The sequence below is a fragment of the Triticum aestivum genome, chromosome 4B, assembly GCF_018294505.1.
Source record: "Triticum aestivum cultivar Chinese Spring chromosome 4B, IWGSC CS RefSeq v2.1, whole genome shotgun sequence".
Classification (NCBI taxonomy): Eukaryota; Viridiplantae; Streptophyta; class Magnoliopsida; order Poales; family Poaceae; genus Triticum; species Triticum aestivum.
In genome coordinates, this window is record NC_057804.1 from 316805416 (window position 1) to 316825315 (window position 19900).

The window sequence follows — 19900 nt, forward strand, 5'->3', positions numbered from 1 at the left end:
CCATCAAAAGGAGAAATGTTGTAGATTACAGATTCTACACCAAAGAACATTAGGACTTCAATGAGACTATGTGCCTTGACAAGAAGCCAATAGTCAGTGACATGAAGTGGCTGGACTGGAAGTATATTGATCAGCATGATGATAACTTCCCCCACTTTCATGGAGATTTTAGAACAGTTGGTGTCGGGGTTATGATCCTGACAATGAGTACTAGGGGTACGAATAAGGGGCAGAGACTGGCTACGGCGCAGGTGTAACACTCGGTGTTTAACGAGTTTAGGCCCCTCTCGGTGGAGGTAAAAGCCCTACGTCTCGTGCCCTGAGGCTTGCTTTGATTTGATGGATATCGTTACAGAGATTGAACGTGCCTAGCTGTGTAGGGGGGTATGGCTTATATAGAGTGCGCTGCAGCCCCGTGTCTCCCACGCCGCCGAGGCATTAATTTTCATTGAATGACTCAGTTACTTGTATAATGAGCCTCTACTACAGAAGTTATATGTAACGGTAGTTATAACTCTATTTAGTGGATGTCTTAGGATTCCTCGATCGTTGCAGCTCCCATGACGTCCTCATGTCCTCTACGTCCGAGTGGTCCATCCGCCGAGTGACGTGTGATTGCCCGAGTGCCATAGAGCCGTCAGAGTGAACCTCCTGATGTATGCATCCGAATGTTGGCACAATCCAGGGAACTACCTATGATGGTGATGGGCCCCATGCGGGTCCCAGGTGATGGGTCCTTGACCATACCTGTAATAGGTGACCACATCACTAGCCTCTGAATCGGTTTGGATTTCGTAGGACAAAGAAACTGACCCTTCAGTTGAGTCCAAGTGCTATAGGGGTAACCATAATATGTTTCCGAACCATGATTTATTATTCCTTGGACAAATACACAACGTATTTTGGACTTTAGGTTTATCCAGATGACTGGGTGTTGCTGATTGTCGAGAAAAAGCCAGGTGGCATTCGTTTTTCTCTCGGAGGAGATAGACTAGGGTCTCGAGTGAGAGCATGCCATTACAACTCGAGTTGTGACGTCGGCGCATGGTCCGACTCACTAGAGAGACACCACTCCTTATCCCAGGGGAACACCATCATGGGCCTTCTACGAGTATAGGTTTACGAGTCATGCACCCTGGAGCCTACCAAGACGGCCAAGTGAACCCGTAGAGAGGCGTCAAGCTCGTCACATAACAATCCTGAACGAGACTTCAATCGGGTGTTTAACGTGGCCGAGTTCACGGGTCCCTGTGGAGGCTGGTTAGTCGGACTGACATGCGTCCTTTAGGAAAGGAATTGCTAGCGATCAATCGGATTGACTCGTCCAGAAATCTCGGGATTTGAATTTGTGCGTTCGCGCGCTAAAGCGGTAACCTCGTGCGTCAGTGGGAAAGTGGGGGGCGTGGCTCCTTGATTTTCATGCATGATCCCCGCCATGTGTTGTGCCTATCCTACAAAGCCCTGCCGCGTGGGACGTCGATCCGGGGATTCATGGTGGGATATTTAGTTGAGGATTTTATCTGGAGATATAAAAGGTTTGGGGGCAGCGTTCTGGCCCTCAGATCCCCTTTTCGCCCACTCCGACTCCTCCACCGCTCTCCTCCACTCGAGCATGCTGCAATGGCGAAGGGCTCCACGAAAAAAGTGGAGAAGGCAAAGAAAATGGGGGCTTCCTATCGCGGCTGCTGGGGGCACGTCGGGGGACTCGATCCCGTCGCGAGTCACGTCGCCTCGGTTGGAAGAGCTCACATAGGAGGGGTTCATCCGCGTGATGGGTGGCGCCGCTTGGGTGCGGACGAGGTTGAGCCAGTGCTGCAGGAGGATGAGCGAGTCCTACTCGTCACTCATGTCGTGCAGGGATTCTCCATGCCTCCTCATCCCTACTTCCGAGCTTTTCTCGACTACATCAGTGCGCAGCTCCATCACCTTCCTACAAATGCCATCATCTACCTTGCGGCCTTTGTCTCCCTCTACGAGAATTTCCTCGGCTGCTGATGTCTATTACACAACCTTCTTCTTGTAGATGTTGTTGGGCCTGCAATTGCACAAGTTTGTAGGACTGTAGAAAATTTCCATCAAGTGGATGACCTAAGGTTTATCAATCCGTGGGAGGCGTAGGATGAAGATGGTCTCTCTCAAGCAACCCTACAACAAAATAACAAAGAGTCTCTTGTGTCCCCAACACACCCAATAGAATGGCAAATTGTATAGGTGCACTAGTTTGGCGAAGAGATGGTGATACAAGTGTAATATGGATGGTAGATATAGGTATTTGTAATCTGAAATAATAAAAACAGCAAGGTAACTAAAGGTAAAAGTGAGCGTAAACGGTATTGCAATGATAGGAAATAAGGCCTAGGGTTCATACTTTCACTAGTGCAAGTTCTCTCAACAATAATAACATAGATATATCATATAACAAGCCCTCAACATGGAACAAAGAGTCACTCCAAAGCCACTAATAGCGGAGAACAAATGTAGAGACTATGGTAGGGTACGAAACCACCTCAAAGTTATCCTTTTTGATCGATCTATTCAAGAGTTCGTAGTAAAATAACATAAAGCTATTCTTTCTGCTCGATCCATCATAGAGTTCATACTAGAATAACACCTTAAGATACAAATCAACCAAAACCCTAATGTCACCTAGATACTCCATTGTCACCTCAAGTATCCGTGGGCATGATTATACGATATGCATCACACAATCTTAGATTCATCCAACCAACATAAAAGTACTTCAAAAAGTGCCCCAAAGTTTCTATCAGAGAGTCAAGAACGTGTGCCAACCCCTATGCATAGGTTCCCAATGTCACGAAACCCGCAAGTTGATCACCAAGACATACATCAAGTGTTCTCATAAAAGACTCAATCCGATAAGATAACTTCAAAGGGGAAACTCAATTCATCACAAGAGAGTAGAGGGGGAGAAACATCATAAGATCCAACTACAATAGCAAAGCTCGGGATACATCAAGATCGTGCCATAGAGGGAACACGACAGAGAACATGAGAGATCAAACACATAGCTACTGGTACATACCCTCAGCCCCGAGGGTGAACTACTCCTTCCTCGTCATGGATAGCGCCGGGATGATGAAGATGGCCACCGTGATGGGATCCCCCTCCGACAGGGTGCCGGAACAGGCTCCCGAGAGGTTTTTGGTGGCTACAGAGGCTTGCGGCGGCGGAACTCCCAATCTATCTTCTGTTTTGGAAGTTTTAGGGTACGTAGGTATATATGGGTGAAAGGAGTACGTCGGTGGAGCTATGGGGGGCCCACGAGGCAGGGGGGCGCCCTAGGGGGGTGGGCGCGCCCCCCACCCTCGTGAGCACCTCCCATATCTTGTGACGTGGGGTCCAAGTCCATCAGGTGGGTTTCCTTCCAAAAATAACTTCTCTAGTTGATTTCGTTCCGTTTTGACTCCGTCTGATATTCCTTTTCCTCGAAACACTGAAATAGGCATAAAACAACAAATCTGGGCTGGGCCTCCGGTTAATAGGTTAGTCCCAAAAATAATATAAAAGTGGATAATAAAGCCCAATATTGCCTAAAACAATAGATAAAGTAGCATGGAGCAATCAAAAATTATAGATACGTTGGAGACGTATCAAGCATCCCCAAGCTTAATTCCTACTCGTCCTCGAGTAGGTAAATGATAAAAAAAGAATTTTTGATGCGGGGTGCTACTTGGCATAATTTCAATGTAAATCGTCTTAATTGTGGTATGAATATTCAGATCCATAAGATTCAAGACAAAAGTTCATATTGATAAAAGAAATAGTAATACTTCAAGCATACTAATCAAAGCAATCATGTCTTCTCAAAATAACATGGCAAAAGAAAGTTCATCCCTACAAAATCATATAGTTAGTGTCGTGGAATTATCACGTCAGATGTCCTTGTGAAAGGACTTAGTCGTGGAGCCATCGCAACGAGTTAGCTTGAAGGGGTTAAACCGGACAAGGGACACGGGAGTTATACTAGTTCAGCCCCTTCGATGAAGGTAAAAGCCTACGTCTAGTTGTGATGGGATTGATTGGGTTTCGATGATCAGGGAGCGGAACACGCTTGCCTGAGTCTCGAGTTGTTGTCTGTCGTCCTTGAACCGCCGCCGGGTCGCCCCTTTATATACACAGGTTGACGCCCGGGCGGTTTACAGAGCCCCAAGGCCGACTCATACAAAGTGTCCGGCTTGGTCTCTCCTTTCCTAACTTACACTACAAGTTTACATAGTCATGGCGGTTTACCACTATGGGCCCTAATCCGCCTTTGGGCTTCGGGCTTCTATGCTTATTTTAGTAAAGCGCCATCTCCGTATCTTCATGGGCTTCAACATAGTCAAGGGTGAACCGGACCTCCCTGGCCGGTTTATACTCAGTAGCTATATCCTCCACATTAGGCCCCAGATTGATTTGAATTTGTTCATGTCAATCTTCAATACTTCAAATATTCCTTGCGGGCATCTTCTTGTATTTTCATAAACCGCCATATTGTCTTCTCCTGAAACTTTGTAAACCGCCGTGACATCATCCTCTGAACGCAGCAACGGTCCATCATGACATCATCTCTGTAAGCAATAATTAAAAAAGATTCCCTTCACTTAATGGTTATCCCGAAAATCGAGGCGACAGGCGCACTTATTCTGCCGTTTCAGGCTCCTTGATTCCCACGCCTGCCGTTTTACTCTCTCCTCTATAAATAAGGCCCGAGGGCCCTTCTCTCTTTTCCCCTTGTGCCTTCTTCTTCCTCACGATGCCTTAGCTCTGGAGCTCTGCCACCGTCCGCGACCTTCGAGATCTGCATTAACAAAGGCCGCTGCATCAACCTGAAACGGACCAGATTTTTGTCATCCTTCTACCGCAGTAGATCTGCAGTGGTAAACTTCCTTTCTCCTCTGTCTTTAGATCTGTTTCTAGGGTTCCCGAGCTCTTCCGCACAGTTCTTCATCCTTCTTTGTTCTTCCACCTGCCGCGATAATTTTTGACCCAGTAATAGTGTAGATCTCATGCGGTAGGTACTCTACGTCCATTTTTAATGCTAGCAGATCATTCTTTTATCTCTGTAGAGTACATGGCCTTCCCTGCTCTATTTAGCACCTTTAGAACTCACAGATAAAAACTGCTTTACGGATGTGTGGTAGATCCAAATAAATTTGACCATTGTGTGAAAACTGTTTCTGTCAATACTTAGCAGAAGTTTCGAATTCTGGCCCTTTTGCCTACAGGCGGTTTAACCCTTTAATAGTCAATCTGCCATATAGCATTAGCCCTCTCTTAAACCGCCAACTGAACTTGCACAATATTCTTCTCCGGTTTAACACTGAATTAGACACCTTAAACTGACACTTTTACTTTCAGTTCCTCTTTCCGGAATGTCGAAGCAATTTTCTGCTTGCAATTGGGTTCCGTCCCGGATCACAGAGACACAGATCAATGGTTATGTCACCACTGGTGCCTTAGCCTCAAAGAGGGTTCTCCACTGGCGAGTTCCGGAATCGGAATGTCCACCTGAACCTCAAGAAGGAGAGGTGATTGTTTTTATGCAACACTTAGACCGGGGATTCAGCCCGCCCGGATCAAAAAATTTCCGGGATGTCCTCGCAAGCTTCCAACTCCATCCGCAAGATATTGGTCCGAACTCTGTGTCAAATATATGCAACTTTCAAGTATTCTGCGAAGTCTATCTTCAAGAAGAGCCAACCGTGGAGTTGTTCCGGGATTTCTTTCATCTGAACCGCCGCACAGAATTCTCAGATGGTCCCAACACAGAGCTTGGTGGCGTGTCAATTCAAAAAAGGAAAGAGGCTGACTTCCCTCATGCCAAACATCATAGCCATCCTAAAGATTGGAACCAGACCTGGTTTTACTGCCGGAACACTGCTCCTGATGGAGAAAATCCCTTGCCGGGCTACCGCCCTCATCGGCTTAGCAATGGCCACCCATTGCCTCCACGTTTAACCGCCGCAGAACGGAAGAATTTTGCTCCTCAACTTGCCAAACTCGGGCTCTGATGGCCAACGGTTTAACTGGCATTGATCTTGTCCGCTGCTGGGTTTCTTGGGGCATTCTGCCTTTGAGCCGCCGCCCCGGATTGATGCATGAGTATACCGGCAATGTAAAAGACCCTCAACGATATCATGAAGTAGTAATGACCGACCTTGAAATCACCGAATGTGTAAAGAAGATGCTTGATGAACCGGTCTCTGCATGCAGCCAAACCGGTTTGGCTCCGTTTTACGTCTCCAACAAACCGCCGGCGGTAAGTTTATGTACATACTTTACTGATTTGCTTCCGCATTGACTGTCTACTAACCTTTCTTTGCCTTAATTTCAGGCCAACAGCTCTTTCTGGAAACGGACTAAACCGGCCCGTGCTCCTCGTGTAAAAACCAAGGCCACCAAGAAGCCTGGAAAGAGGAAAACCGCCGAGTCTTCTGATCCGCCGGAGGAGGAATCAGATGCTGAGGTAGAGCTTGACTCACTTGGCTCCTTTTTCGTATATCTTATTGACAATGACCATCTTCAGGATGACGCTGAGGCCAGCCATGCAGATCATGTTGAGGTAATTCTTCTTTCTTCCGACTCAGATCCTGTACCGGGTCAAAGAATTCGCCGTACAGTCCGGAAAGTAAAACAATCTCACCCCCTTGCTCATTTGGATCCAAAATTTTCTTTGAAGACACGGCAAGCCGAAGAACGTCGCACAACCCGGCATAGTGGTCAACAAATCACTTCGTCCGGTTTAGCTGATACGCCCTCCCGGAAACGCCGTCCAGAGGTGATTGTTTTCCTGAAAAACAGTATCCTTTAAAAGGTTTCTTCCGATGCCCTCTCAATCCGTCTGACCCGAATTACCAGGCTTCTTCCAACTCGTCTGGCGGTTCGTCAACCACCCAATTGCCTCCTCTCAAAGTTGTCGCTGGGTGAGTATTACATAGTTTATAACTTTATTTGTCTGTTTACCATACTCTAACCTTTGATGTTGTAGCGCCAAGGCTCGATTAAGCAAGAAGACCAAGACCAGCGACCCTTCTGTTGAAGTTGATCCGGAAAAGACGCCCGAGCATCATGATGAAAACCCGGAAGTTGCCATGGACAGCTCTGCTGGGCAGAACCAAGATGGTAATGCTAACCTGCCAGAAGTTGAACCGACTGGAGAAGCTGACACTTCACATCCTCCTGCTCCTCCAAGTCTAGCAATGGAACAATGGGGCTCAACTGATGATCCGCCAAGTCCAACTAACAAACCGCCAAGCCCTTCCACGAAAGCACCAAGTCCTGTTCAGAATATTGATTCTTCCAGCCCGGCCAAGGATGATGACATTGTTGTTACGGGCACTGCGTATAATGCCCCTGGTAATCCGGTTGCTCTATCAAAGCACACTGCCAAGGATGAATTTGCTGCCATGAGCAAGGGGAAGGGGAAGACTGATTTGTCTGCTTATACCGATCTCTCTGCTCAAGATCTTCACTCCGGCTTCCTAAACCGGCTGTATACAAGCCGTGATTACGAAGCCGGTTTAGTAAATCTGATGAAGGAGTGCTATGAGGTAAACATTATTGCTTCTTGTTCTGTACCTTCATTGCATTGTAGCCCCCAAGGGCCGGTTTGTCTTGAGAAAGTCAAGCCGGGACTTTATACACTCCATGCGGTAACTTGTGAAATTTTCTTTATGTTTGATCAAACACACATTAGCCCCCAAGTGCCATGATTAAAACTTGTATTAATCCTTGGGACTTCAAGTACCCGCATAAAAAATGATCCACATTAGCCCCCAAGTGCCGAGTGTATAACTGGTTATATGCTTGGGACTTTGAACAAAGATATTGACATGCTCTCTTACTGTTGCAGAATGAAATAAATCAACAAATCTCGCAAATTGCTGATCTTCGAGCAAATCTGAAAACCCAACAAGCAGAAACTACCAAGGCCAGGGATGAGCTGAAAACCGCCTTGACCACCATGGAGCAGCTTAAATAATGGTTTAAGTCTGAACATGCCAACTAGGACACCGAAAAAGCCGGACTGGTGAAGCGGGGGGAGACTGCTGAAGCAGCTCTTGAACCGGTGAAAGAAGAACTGTCTGGATTGAAGCGCCAAATCAATGCCATGACCTCTGCCATATTTGGTAAGTAGTGGTTGCCAAAGTTGTATCTCTTTGAAATTTCATTGTTTTAACATGCATTTCCTGAACCGATATAGGTAGTCACATTGCTCATCTAGGTTCTGGCATGCGGAAGAAGCTCAAAGCTGCATATACACTGATTGAACAGCTGTATAGCGGCGCTCAACGGGTTATATGCGCAACTTCATATGACAATGCGGCACCAATGCTTATCAAGGACACGCTGGATCGCCTCTCAATGACGCCAGCGCAAATAGAAGAGCTGAAGCGATCCGCTGCTCGGGCAGGCGCTTTGCTGGCGCTGACTCGAGCCAAGGCATGGATAGCTGATCTTGATCCGGTTGATATAGCCAAAGGCTTCCCCAGTGCACAAGAAAATGGCGAAGAATTTGACAATGACGCCCTCAAACGGGTAACAAGGGAGATGCGTCCTTTGGCAAGTCAACTAGCAGAAGAGGCGAACCTGACGGTTCACCGATCTTTCTATGATGCAAACAACAGACGGGTTGAAGCTGTGATTCCTGAAGTGCAGAACCTTATTCCACCAAACCGTAAGCATACTTACGCCCCTGACGTTGACCCGGCTGAGCTTATAAGTGAAGAGGCTGTCTTTCAGGCCTTGACCCGGATTGATTGGACCACCAATGACTTCCAGCCATTGGATGAGGAGGAGGCTGAACCGACGCCAGATGACCCATCTACCTCACATCAACCCGGTGATGAAGCTTAATCCGTCAAGGCGGTTGACATATCAGAAACTATCCATGTGAACAATTCCATATTTTGGACCTCGGAGTGCCGTGTAATAGGATAGCAAAAACTTATGATGATCTGCTGCCATCGTGCAAGAGATATTTTGCGTGGATCCGCCATATCAATGTCAATTTTGTTCCAAGTATCATAATATGCAACTCCTGTGTGCATAAAAAAGACAAAGGGTCCTGGCGGTTTACCGCCGGACGGGTCATAATGCCCAAAATAGGCCGGATTGATAATCAAATCATAAAAATATGAAATTATACATACCGGTAATATAAGATCCCTGGTTAGTTGGCTGGCCAACGTGAATTGTAATAAGGGTGAAAAACCCAAATCTGAATTATTTGTATCTCCATCATTCTCTGATGTCGTAGATTAAGTCATACCGGGTGATGATTCACGCCAGATGATCCGGGCTGTTGACAGGGAGTCAACGCCAAGCCGGGTTAAGAAACTCCGGTTTAAAATTAAGGTCTGTCAACGTGTAGTTGCAAACCAAGCCGGTTTACAGAATACCGGGCTAAGAAGATGACTGATCAAGCCAAAAAAATCGGTTTAACATAAAATTCAGCCAAAACTCAAATGAAACCGTGTAGTCGAGGCTTTTTGGGGGCTGCCAGGCCCAAATTCGAGGCTTTTTGTGGGCTGCCAGGCCACTGAGTTGAACCATTTAACAAAGCCTTTTAAGATGGACCTCCAACTAACCAATCACCGTTTTAACTTTGACAAGTGCAGGGTCTCAAGGAGAGTAACTGTCAAATGTTCGGAGGGCCGTGCCAGGATGACCTGGATAGGAGTGTCTTACTTGATGAAGGTAGGTTAACCCGGGGTTTTAGGTAAATATACCAGGCTTCCAAGCCGTGGGTCGAAACCCAGCTACAAGGGTCCATTCAAACTTCTTGGTATTGGACCAAGGAGCCCCCAAGTAACGTGATGAGCTGTTCTCATTAGGTGCCTATGTTTGAGTTGTGCATAGCATCGAAAACTCTCTTTGGCCCTTTGGGTGTGAAGCTCCCAAGCTTTTGTGGCGTGATAGCCGGTTTAACAGGTAGTACTCCGCTTTGTCAGCTGAAGCCCCCATGTAGCTCAAAGAATATGAGAAAAAACAGTAGAGGCCCCACTTTAAAGCAAGGATGCCGATTCATTTATTGATGATAATATATACATTGTCAAAATATGTACATAAAAAAGAGCCTATGGCTCAAGTGTAGTAAGGCCGGAGGAGAGCTATGTTCCAGGGCCGCCGGGTCTCCTCCTCAGATTTGCATGAGTCATCTCGAACGTCAATGAGGTAGTATGATCCGTTGTGCAGATTCTTGCTGACCACAAAGGGTCCTTCCCAAGGCGGGGATAACTTGTGTATGTCGGTCTGATCCTGGATAAGCCGGAGCACCAAGTCACCTTCTTGAAAGGCTCTTGTGTTAACCCGACGGCTGTGATAACGCCGCAGGTCTTGTTGATAAACCACCGATCGTGCCAAAGCCATATCCCGCTTCTCATCTAGCAAGTCCAGTGCCTCTTGGCGGGCTTGCTCGTTATCTGCTTCAACGTAATTAGCAACCCAGGGCGAATCATGATGTATATCACTTGGGAGAACCGCCTCTGCCCCGTAGACCATAAAGAAAGGCCTGTATCCTGTTGATCAATTGGGGGTGGTGTTGATGCTCCACAACACAGAAGGTAATTCTTCCACCCAACAACTCGGCGTCCGCTTCAAGGGAATCATGAGCCGGGGTTTAAGACCCTTTAAGATTTCTTGATTAGCTCGCTCTGCTTGACCGTTGGATTGAGGGTGCACCACAGATGCTAGGTCAAGCCGGATGTGCTCTCTCTGACAGAAATCCTCCATCTCACCCTTGGAAAGGTTAGTACCATTATCCGTGATGATGCTGTGTGGATAGCCAAAACGGAAAATAATCTTTTTGAGAAATTGAACCGTCGTAGCTGCATCACACTTGCTAACAGGCTCCGCTTCAACCCACTTGGTGAATTTATCAACTGCCACCAATAGGTGGGTCTTCTTGTCTTGGGAACGTTTAAAGGGTCCCACCATATCAAGCCCCCAAGTAGCAAAAGGCCAAGTGATGGGAATCATCCATAGCTCCTGAGCCGAAACATGAGCTCTGTGTGAAATTTTTTGACAAGCATCACATCGCTTTACCAGATCCTCCGCATCAGCATGAGCTGTCAACCAGTATAACCCATGACGAAAAGCTTTTGCAACCATGGACTTTGAACCGGCATGATGACCACAATCCCCTTCATGAATTTCCCGGAGGATCGCTTGGCCTTCTTCCGGAGAAACGCAACGCTGAAATACGCCTGAAACGCTACAGCGGTGTAACTCACCATTGTGAATAACCATGGACTTGGATCGCCGGACTATCTGTCGGGCCAGGACTTGATCATTTGGTAGCTCACCCCGGCTCATATACGCCAGATAGGGAACCGTCCAATCCGGCACAACGTGTAAAGCGGCCACCAGCTGGGCCTCCGGATCAGGAACAGCCAGATCCTCTTCTCACGCCTGTAAGCCGCCATGAGTGGATCCTTAGAATCCCAAGTACCAGAAACTTGCTGAGCCACCAGATCAGAATCTCCGAAACAACGAACTCGAGTTAAGTTCATCTCTTTAGCCACACGGAGACCATGAAGTAGAGCTTCATACTCAGCTGCATTGTTAGTACAAGGAAACATCAAACGGAGGACATAGCAAATTTAATCACCTCGAGGGGAAGTAAGGACAACTCCAGCCCCCGAGCCTTCCAACTGCCTTGATCCATCGAAATGAATAGTCCAGTACGTATTATCCGGCTTCTCTTCCGGTGCTTGCAACTCGGTCCAGTCATTGATAAAGTCCACAAGAGCCTAAGACTTGATGGCTGTTCGAGGTACATATTTCAAACCATGTGGACCAAGCTCAATTGCCCACTTTGCAACCCGGCCAGTTGCTTCTCTGTTTTGGATGATATCGCCCAAGGGAGCAGAACTAACCACTGTGATGGGGTGACCTTGAAAATATTGCTTGAGCTTTCGACTGGCCATAAAAACACCAGACACCAACTTCTGCCAATGCGGATAGCGTTGCTTTGATTCGATCAGAACTTCACTGATGTAGTATACCGGCCGTTGAACCGGATACTCCTTCCCAGCCTCTTTACGCTCTACCACAATTGCCACACTGACCGCTCGGGCATTGGCAGCCACATATAACAGTAAAGGCTCATGATCAACTGGGGCTGCAAGAACTGGTGGTTCAACTAACTGTCATTTTAACTCCTCAAAGGCCGCATTGGCCGCATCACTCCAGACGAAATCGTCCGTCTTCTTCAGCATCTGATACAAGGGAATGGCCTTCTCACCCAGACGACTGATAAACCGGCTCAGGGCTGCAATCCGTCCTGCGAGACGCTGAACATCATTGATACATGTCGGTTTAGCCAAGGATGTGATTGCCTTGATCTTTTCCGGATTAGCCTCAATGCCCCTGTTAGACACAAGAAAACCGAGCAGCTTGCTTGCCGGAACACCAAAGACACACTTATCCGGTTTAAGCATCATCTTGTACACCCGGAGGTTGTCAAACGTCTCCTTGAGATCAGCTATCAATGTCTCCTTTTCCTTGGATTTCACCACAATGTCATCCACATAGGCGTGAACATTATGCCCAATCTGCGTGTGAAGACAATTTTGCACACAACGCTGATAAGTTGCCTGAGCACTCTTGAGCCCAAAGGGCATAGAAACATAGCAGAAGGCTCCAAAGGGAGTGATGAAAGCTGTCTTCTCCTGGTCCTTACTGCCATTTTAATCTGATGGTACCCTGAATAAGCATCCAAAAAACTCAGGCGCTCACAACCCGCCGTCGCATCAATGATCTGATCAATACGCGGGAGAGCAAAAGGATCGGCCAGTCAAGCCTTATTTAAGTCCGTGTAGTCCACACACATACGCCAAGTCCCGTTTTTCTTAAGAACCAGCACCGGATTAGCCAACAATTCAGGATGAAACACTTCAACGATAAACCCAGCAGCCAACAGCCAGGCTACCTCCTCCCCAATTGCCTTGCGTCTCTCTTCATTAAAGCGACGAAGAAATTGCTTGACCGGTTTAAACTTTGGATCAATATTAAGAGTGTGCTCAGCGAGTTCCCTCGGTACACCTGACATGTCAGAAGGCTTCCATGCAAAGATGTCCCGGTTCTCACGGATGAACTTGATGAGCGTGCTTTCCTATTTCAGATCCAGATTGGTGCTGATGCTGAACTGCTTGGACGAATCGCCAGGTACAAAGTCAACAAGCTTTGTCTCGTCAGCCGGTTTGAAATGTAGGGTTGGGTCATGCTCAGTGGTGGGCTTCTTCAGAGGGGTCATATCTGCCGGATCAACATTCTCCTTGTAAAACTTTAACTCCTCTGTAGCACAAACCAACTCAGCGTAAGCCGCATCACTCTCTTCGCAATCCAAAGCGATTTTCCGACTTCCATGAACCGTGATGGTTCCTTTGTGACCCGGCATCTTGAGCTGCAAGTAAATATAACAAGGCCTGGCCATGAATTTTGCCTAAGCCGGTCGCCCAAACAGTGCGTGATACGGGCTCTGGATTCTCACCACCTCAAAAGTCAATGTCTCAGACCGGGAATCATGTTCATCCCCAAACACAACTTCCAAGGCAATCTTGCCCATTGGATATGCCGACTTTCCTGGTACCACACCATGGAAAACAGTATTGGACGGTTTAAGATTCTTATCTGTCAACCCCATTCGGCGGAATGTCTCATAATACAGAATATTAATACTACTTCCTCCATCCATGAGTACTTTGGTGAACTTGTAACCTCCCACCTGAGGTGCCACCACCAGAGCTAGCTGACCCGGATTGTCAACCCGGGGCGGATGATCCTCCCTACTCCACACGATAGGTTGTTCCGACCACCGCAGATAGCGTGGAACTGCCGGTTCAACCGCATTGACTGCCCTCTTATGCAGCTTCAGATCACGCTTGCACAGACTAGTGGTGAATACATGATATTGTCCACCATTCAGCTGCTTCGGGTGACTCTGGTAACCCGACTGCTGCTGATTCCCTTGACTACTCTGTTGGTTATTACCACCTTGGTTGTTCTGGTTACTATGATTATTCTGAAACCCAGAGCCTGAACCGCCGCCACCATGAAAACCTGGACCTGAACCGCCCGACGGGCCCTGATCATACCGGAAGAGATCAGAATTTTTGAACTCCTTCATAATGTTGCAATCCTTCCAGAGATGTGTTGCAGGGACCTCTTTGGTTCCATGCTTTGGACAGGGCTGATTCAACAAGCGCTCCAGATTCATCGTCCCACCACGCTGGGGCGGTTTACCCCTACGACGCTGCACATTAGCATTAGCCACAAAATCTGAATCCGCTTTACGCTTACCATTATTCCCATGGCCTCCCTGGTTGTGCTGCTGTCCCTTCGCACCGCCATTCCTCCTTCCCTTCTCCGGTTTCTCATTATCAGAATCGGGATCCTTGGTATTATCAGAATCGGCATATTTTACCAAGGCTGCCATGAGGGTTCCCAGATCGTTGCAGTGGCGCTTGAGCCGTCCCAACTTCTCCTTCAGTGACTTAAACCGGCAATTACGTTCCAGCGTGATAATCGCTTGGCCAGCGTTAATTCGGTCGGACGAGTGCAAAACTTCTGAGACCCGGCGCACCCAATGAGTTGTGGACTCGTTCTCACCCTGAACACAAGCATCCAGATCTACAATGGACATGGGCTGTTTGCACGTATCCTTAAAATTGGCTATAAACCGGGCCTTCAACTGATCCCACGACTCGATGGAATTAGCTGGCAGATTTTTCAACCAAGTGCGGGCTGGTCCTTCCAACATCATCATGAAGCACTTTGCACAAGCTGCTTCGTCCACATCCAACATCTCCATTGCCATCTCATAAGTCTCGACCCACGCCTCAGGCGGCTGATCCGCCGTATAGTTAGGCACCTTGCGTGGTCCCTTGAAATCTTTGGGCAGTCGCACGTTACGGAGAGCCGGAATAAGGCACGGTACTCCCCAGGAACTGAAAGCAAGCCCGGTGCCTCTGTCAACCGACACTGCTGGCTGAACCGGGGCGGTTGATAACAATCAAAAGCGCCATCCCTTTGTGCCCTGCCATGGTCCACTACCTCCTGAGCATTGCGATGCCGCACACTACTAGACACCTCTGGTTCGTCCATCCACCTGCGATAACTTGGGCTCGGACGAGGGGTTGACTGAATTCTATCCCGGCTATATGAATAAGCCTGTTGCTGCACTACGGCGGTTTGAAGAAGATCTCTCGCCCGCCGTGTCTCAACTGCCTCTATTGAATCTCCTTCCATTGGAATGGCTGCCAAGCGTGAGGCCGCAGCAATCATGTTATCCAGGGGGCTCGAAAAGTGACCGGGTGGTGTGGGCACATACTGTGGCGGGTTAACTGTCCGTCGGGGTAGCTCCGTTGCTCGTGGCTGATCCGGGGCGATCCTAGGCGCTTCGGCTCGGTTTGCCGCTGCCGGATTGCTCGGCCCATCGCCTGGTGTCTGAAAGAGATTTAACCCTTCGTAAACCGGCGGCAGGCGCGACCGATACTTCCTTCGTAACACATCCTCTGACGCGGTCCGATCTAGCATGAGCCGGTAATTCTGTGCTTGTATCTGTTGTGATTGAGCATTCAAAGCGGCCTATTCCTCGGCCATCCTATTATCCTCAGCCGCCAGGTCCTCCTTAGCCTGCATAATCTGCTCCTTTAGTCTCGCAACTTCCGCATTGTGCTGATCCTGCATATCCGGGGTGACTGTCGCGGTTAACAATGTCGCCCAATCGTCCATTAAACCGGAGAGAACCTGCGCCGGCCGGTGCGCTGAGGTACCTACCGTGGCCGCTGATCCGGTAGTCATTGCTACGGTAGATGAAGACTGCAACACAGGCTGCATGCCGGCCATGTAAATCGCAACCCGGCTCGGCGCTTCAAGGAGGTTCGGAATACTGTTGCCATTAGAATATCCCTCGAGCATACCGCCATGAATCTGGTACAAGGACTCGGTTTCGCCAGTGGATGACTCGCCGTCGGAATATACCGCCGTCTCGCCCTCAGACACCGGTTCAGATCCGATCCCATGGACACATCCTACGAACGCACGCTTTACGGCGAACTTAACCCGGGTCTGGACTCGCATGCTGAGCCGTCTCGATGAGGTCGGTGCAGATGTCCGGCTCAGGGCCTGGTTCGCCGATCTTGCCAATGAAGACATGAATTCCGCCGAAGGGGACCCGGTACCCGTACTCGATTGAGCCGGCTTCGGGGCCCCATCCTTTGTCGTCGATGTAAAGCTTGCCGCGACGACTTTTGGTTATCCGGCCGATCACGTACCCCTTAAGTCCTTCAGAGCAGCCCTTCAAGAACTCGACACCATCGTGCGATAGCCCCACGGTGGGCGCCAACTGTCGTGGAATTATGACATCAGATGTCCTTGTGAAAGGACTTAGTCGTGGAGCCATCGCAACGGGTTAGCTTGAAGGGGTTAAACCGGACACGGGACACGGGAGTTATACTAGTTCGGCCCCTTCGATGAAGGTAAAAGCCTATGCCTAGTTGTGATGGGATTGATTGGGTTTCGATGATCAGGGAGCGGAATACGCTTGCCTGAGTCTCGAGTTGTTGTCTGTCGTCCTTGAACCGCCGTCGGGTCGCCCCTTTATATACACAGGTTGACGCCCGGCCGGTTTACAGAGCCCCGAGGCCGACTCATACAAAGTGTCCGGCTCGGTCTTTCCTTTCCTAACTTACACTACAAGTTTACATAGTCATGGCGGTTTACCACTATGGGCCCTAATCTGCCTTTGGGCTTCGGGCTTCTATGCTTCTTTTAGTAAAGCGCCATCTCCGGATCTTCATGGGCTTCAACATAGTCAAGGGTGAACCGGACCTCCCTGGCCGGTTTATACTCAGTAGCTATATCCTCCATAGTTAGGCTATGCTTCATTTTCGTCACACAAAGATGTTCCCAACTTCTATACCCCCGATGACAAGCCAAGCAATTGTTTCATACTTAAATAATCTCAAACTTTTTCAACCTTCACGCAATACATGAGCGCGAGCCATGGATATATCACTATGGGTGGAATAGAATATGATGATGGGGATTGTGTGGAGAAGACAAAAAGGAGAAAGTCTCACATTGACGAGGCTAATCAATGGGCTATGGAGATGCCCATCAATTGATGTCAACATGAGGAGTAGGGATTGCCATGCAACGGATGCACTAGAGCTATGAATGCTCAACAAAAGAAAACTAGTGGGTGTGCATCCAACTCACTTGCTCACGAAGACCTAGGGTATTTTGAGGAAGCCCATCATTGGAATATACAAGCCAAGTTCTATAATGAAAAATTCCCACTAGTATAAAAAGACAACTTATGAGACTCACCATCATGAAGATCTTGGTGCTACTTTGAAGCACAAGTGTGGTAAAAGGATAGTAGCATTGTCCCTTCTCTCTTTTTCTCTCATTTTTTTATTTGGGCCTTTTCTCTCTTTTTTTATGGCCTCTTTTTTTGGGCTTCTTTGGCCTCTTTTATATTTTTTTCGTCCGGAGTCTCATCCCGACTTATGGGGGAATCATAGTCTCCATCATCGTTTCCTCACTTGGGACAATGCTTTAATAATGATGATCGTCACACTTTTATTTTTCTTACAACTCAACAATTACAACTCGATACTTAGAACAAAGTATGACTCTATATGAATGCCTCCGGCGGTATACCGGGATAAGCAATGAATCATGAGTGACATGTATGAAAGAATTATGAACGGTGGCTTTGGCACAAATATGATGTCAACTACATGATCATGCTAGCAATATGACAATGATGGAGCGTGTCATAATAAACGGAAGGTGGAAAGTTGCATGGCAATATATCTCGGAATGGCTATGGAAATGCCATGATAGGTAGGTATGGTGGCTGTTTTGAGGAAGATATATGGTGGGTGTATGATACCAGCGAAAAGTGCGCGGTATTAAAGAGGCTAGCAATGGTGGAAGGATGGGAAAAAGTGCGTATAATCCATGGACTCAACATTAGTCATAAAGAACTCATATACTTGTTGCAAAAATCTGAAAGTTATCAAAGCAAAGTATTACGCGCATGCTCCTAGGGGGATAGATTGGTAGGAAAAAGACCATTGCTCATCCCCGACCGCCACTCATAAGGAAGACAATCAATAAATAAATCATGCTCCGACTTCATCACATAACGGTTCACCATACGTGCATGCTACGGGAATCACAAACTTTAACAAAAGTATCTCTCAAATTCACAACTACTCAACTAGCCTTACTCTAATATCACCATCTTCATATCTCAAAACAATCATCAAGCATCAAACTTTTCTTAGTATTCAACACACTCATAAGAAAGTTTCACATATCTTGAATACCAAGTATATTAATATTAAGCAAATTACCATGCTATTAACGACTCTCAAAATAATCTAAGTGAAGTATGAGAGTTCATCTATTTATTCAAAATAAAACTACCACCATGCTCTAAAAGATATAAGTGAAGTACTAGAGAAATAACAAAAACTACTCCGAAAGATATAAGTGAAGATCAATGAGTAGCTAAATAATTATGCAACTATGCGAAGACTCTCTCTCATTTAATAATTTCATATCTTGATAATTTATTCAAACAGCAAGCAAAGCTAAATAAAACTTTGCAAGGATAGCACAACTCAAGTGAAGAAGCAAAAAACTTAGGTTTAACCGATACTAACCGATAGTTGTTGAAGAAGAAAGGTGGGATGCCAACGGGGGCATCCCCAAGCTTAGATGCTTGAGACTTCTTGAAATAATATCTTGGGATGCCTTGGGCATCCCCAAGCTTGAGCTTTTGTGTCTCCTTAATTCCTCTCATATCATGGTTTCTCTTTTTATCAAAAGCTTCATTCACAACAAACTCAACAAGAACTCGTGAGATAGGTTAGTATAAACCAATGCAAAACCTTATTGTTTTATACTGTAACAAATCACTAAAATTACTATTCCACATTGAATACTAAATGTATCTGCATATTTAACACTTCTATTCTCAAATAGAATCATTAAACAAGCCAACATATGCAAACAATGCAACCATAACAGCAATCTGCCAAAACAGTACAGTCTGTAAAGAATGCAAGAGTCATCATACTTACCTGACTCCAAAAATTATGAACTAAAATTCCCAGTGTAGTAAATTTATCAGAGCTCATTATGCAAAAAGTTTTAACCTTATATCATGCCCTGACTTTTCTAGGGAATTTTTGCAACAGCAGTAAACTTTCTGTTTTCAAACAGCAACATGTATACTAGCAAAATAAGCATGGCAAAGGCTATCCTTGACTTATTTATTGAAAATAAAGATGAAAAACATTATTCCAACTAACAGCAAGAAAAAAATAATAAAATTAAATGACTCTCCAAGCAAAACACATATCACGTGGTGAATAAAAATATAGCTCCAAGTAAAGTTACCGATGAATGAAGACGAAAGAGGGGATGCCTTCTGGGGCATCCCCAAGCTTAGGCTCTTGGTTGTCCTTGAATATTACCTTGGGGTGCCTTGGGAATCCCCAAGCTTAGGCTCTTACCACTCCTTATTCCATAGTCCATCGAATCTTTACCCAAAACTTGAAAACTCCACAACACAAAACTCAACAGAAACTCGTAAGCTCCGTTAGTATAAGAAAATAAAACAACCACTTAGGTACTGTAATGAACTCATTCTAAATTCATATTGGCGTAATATCTTCTGTACTCCAACTTATCTATGGTTCATACCCTGTGATACTACTCATAGATTCATCGAAATAAGCAAACAACACATAGTAAACAGAATCTGTCAAAAACTGAACAGTCTGTAGTAATCTGTATCAAACTTATACTTATGGAACTCCAAAAATCCTACAACATTAGGAAGTCCTAAGAAATTCATGTACCAATCCAT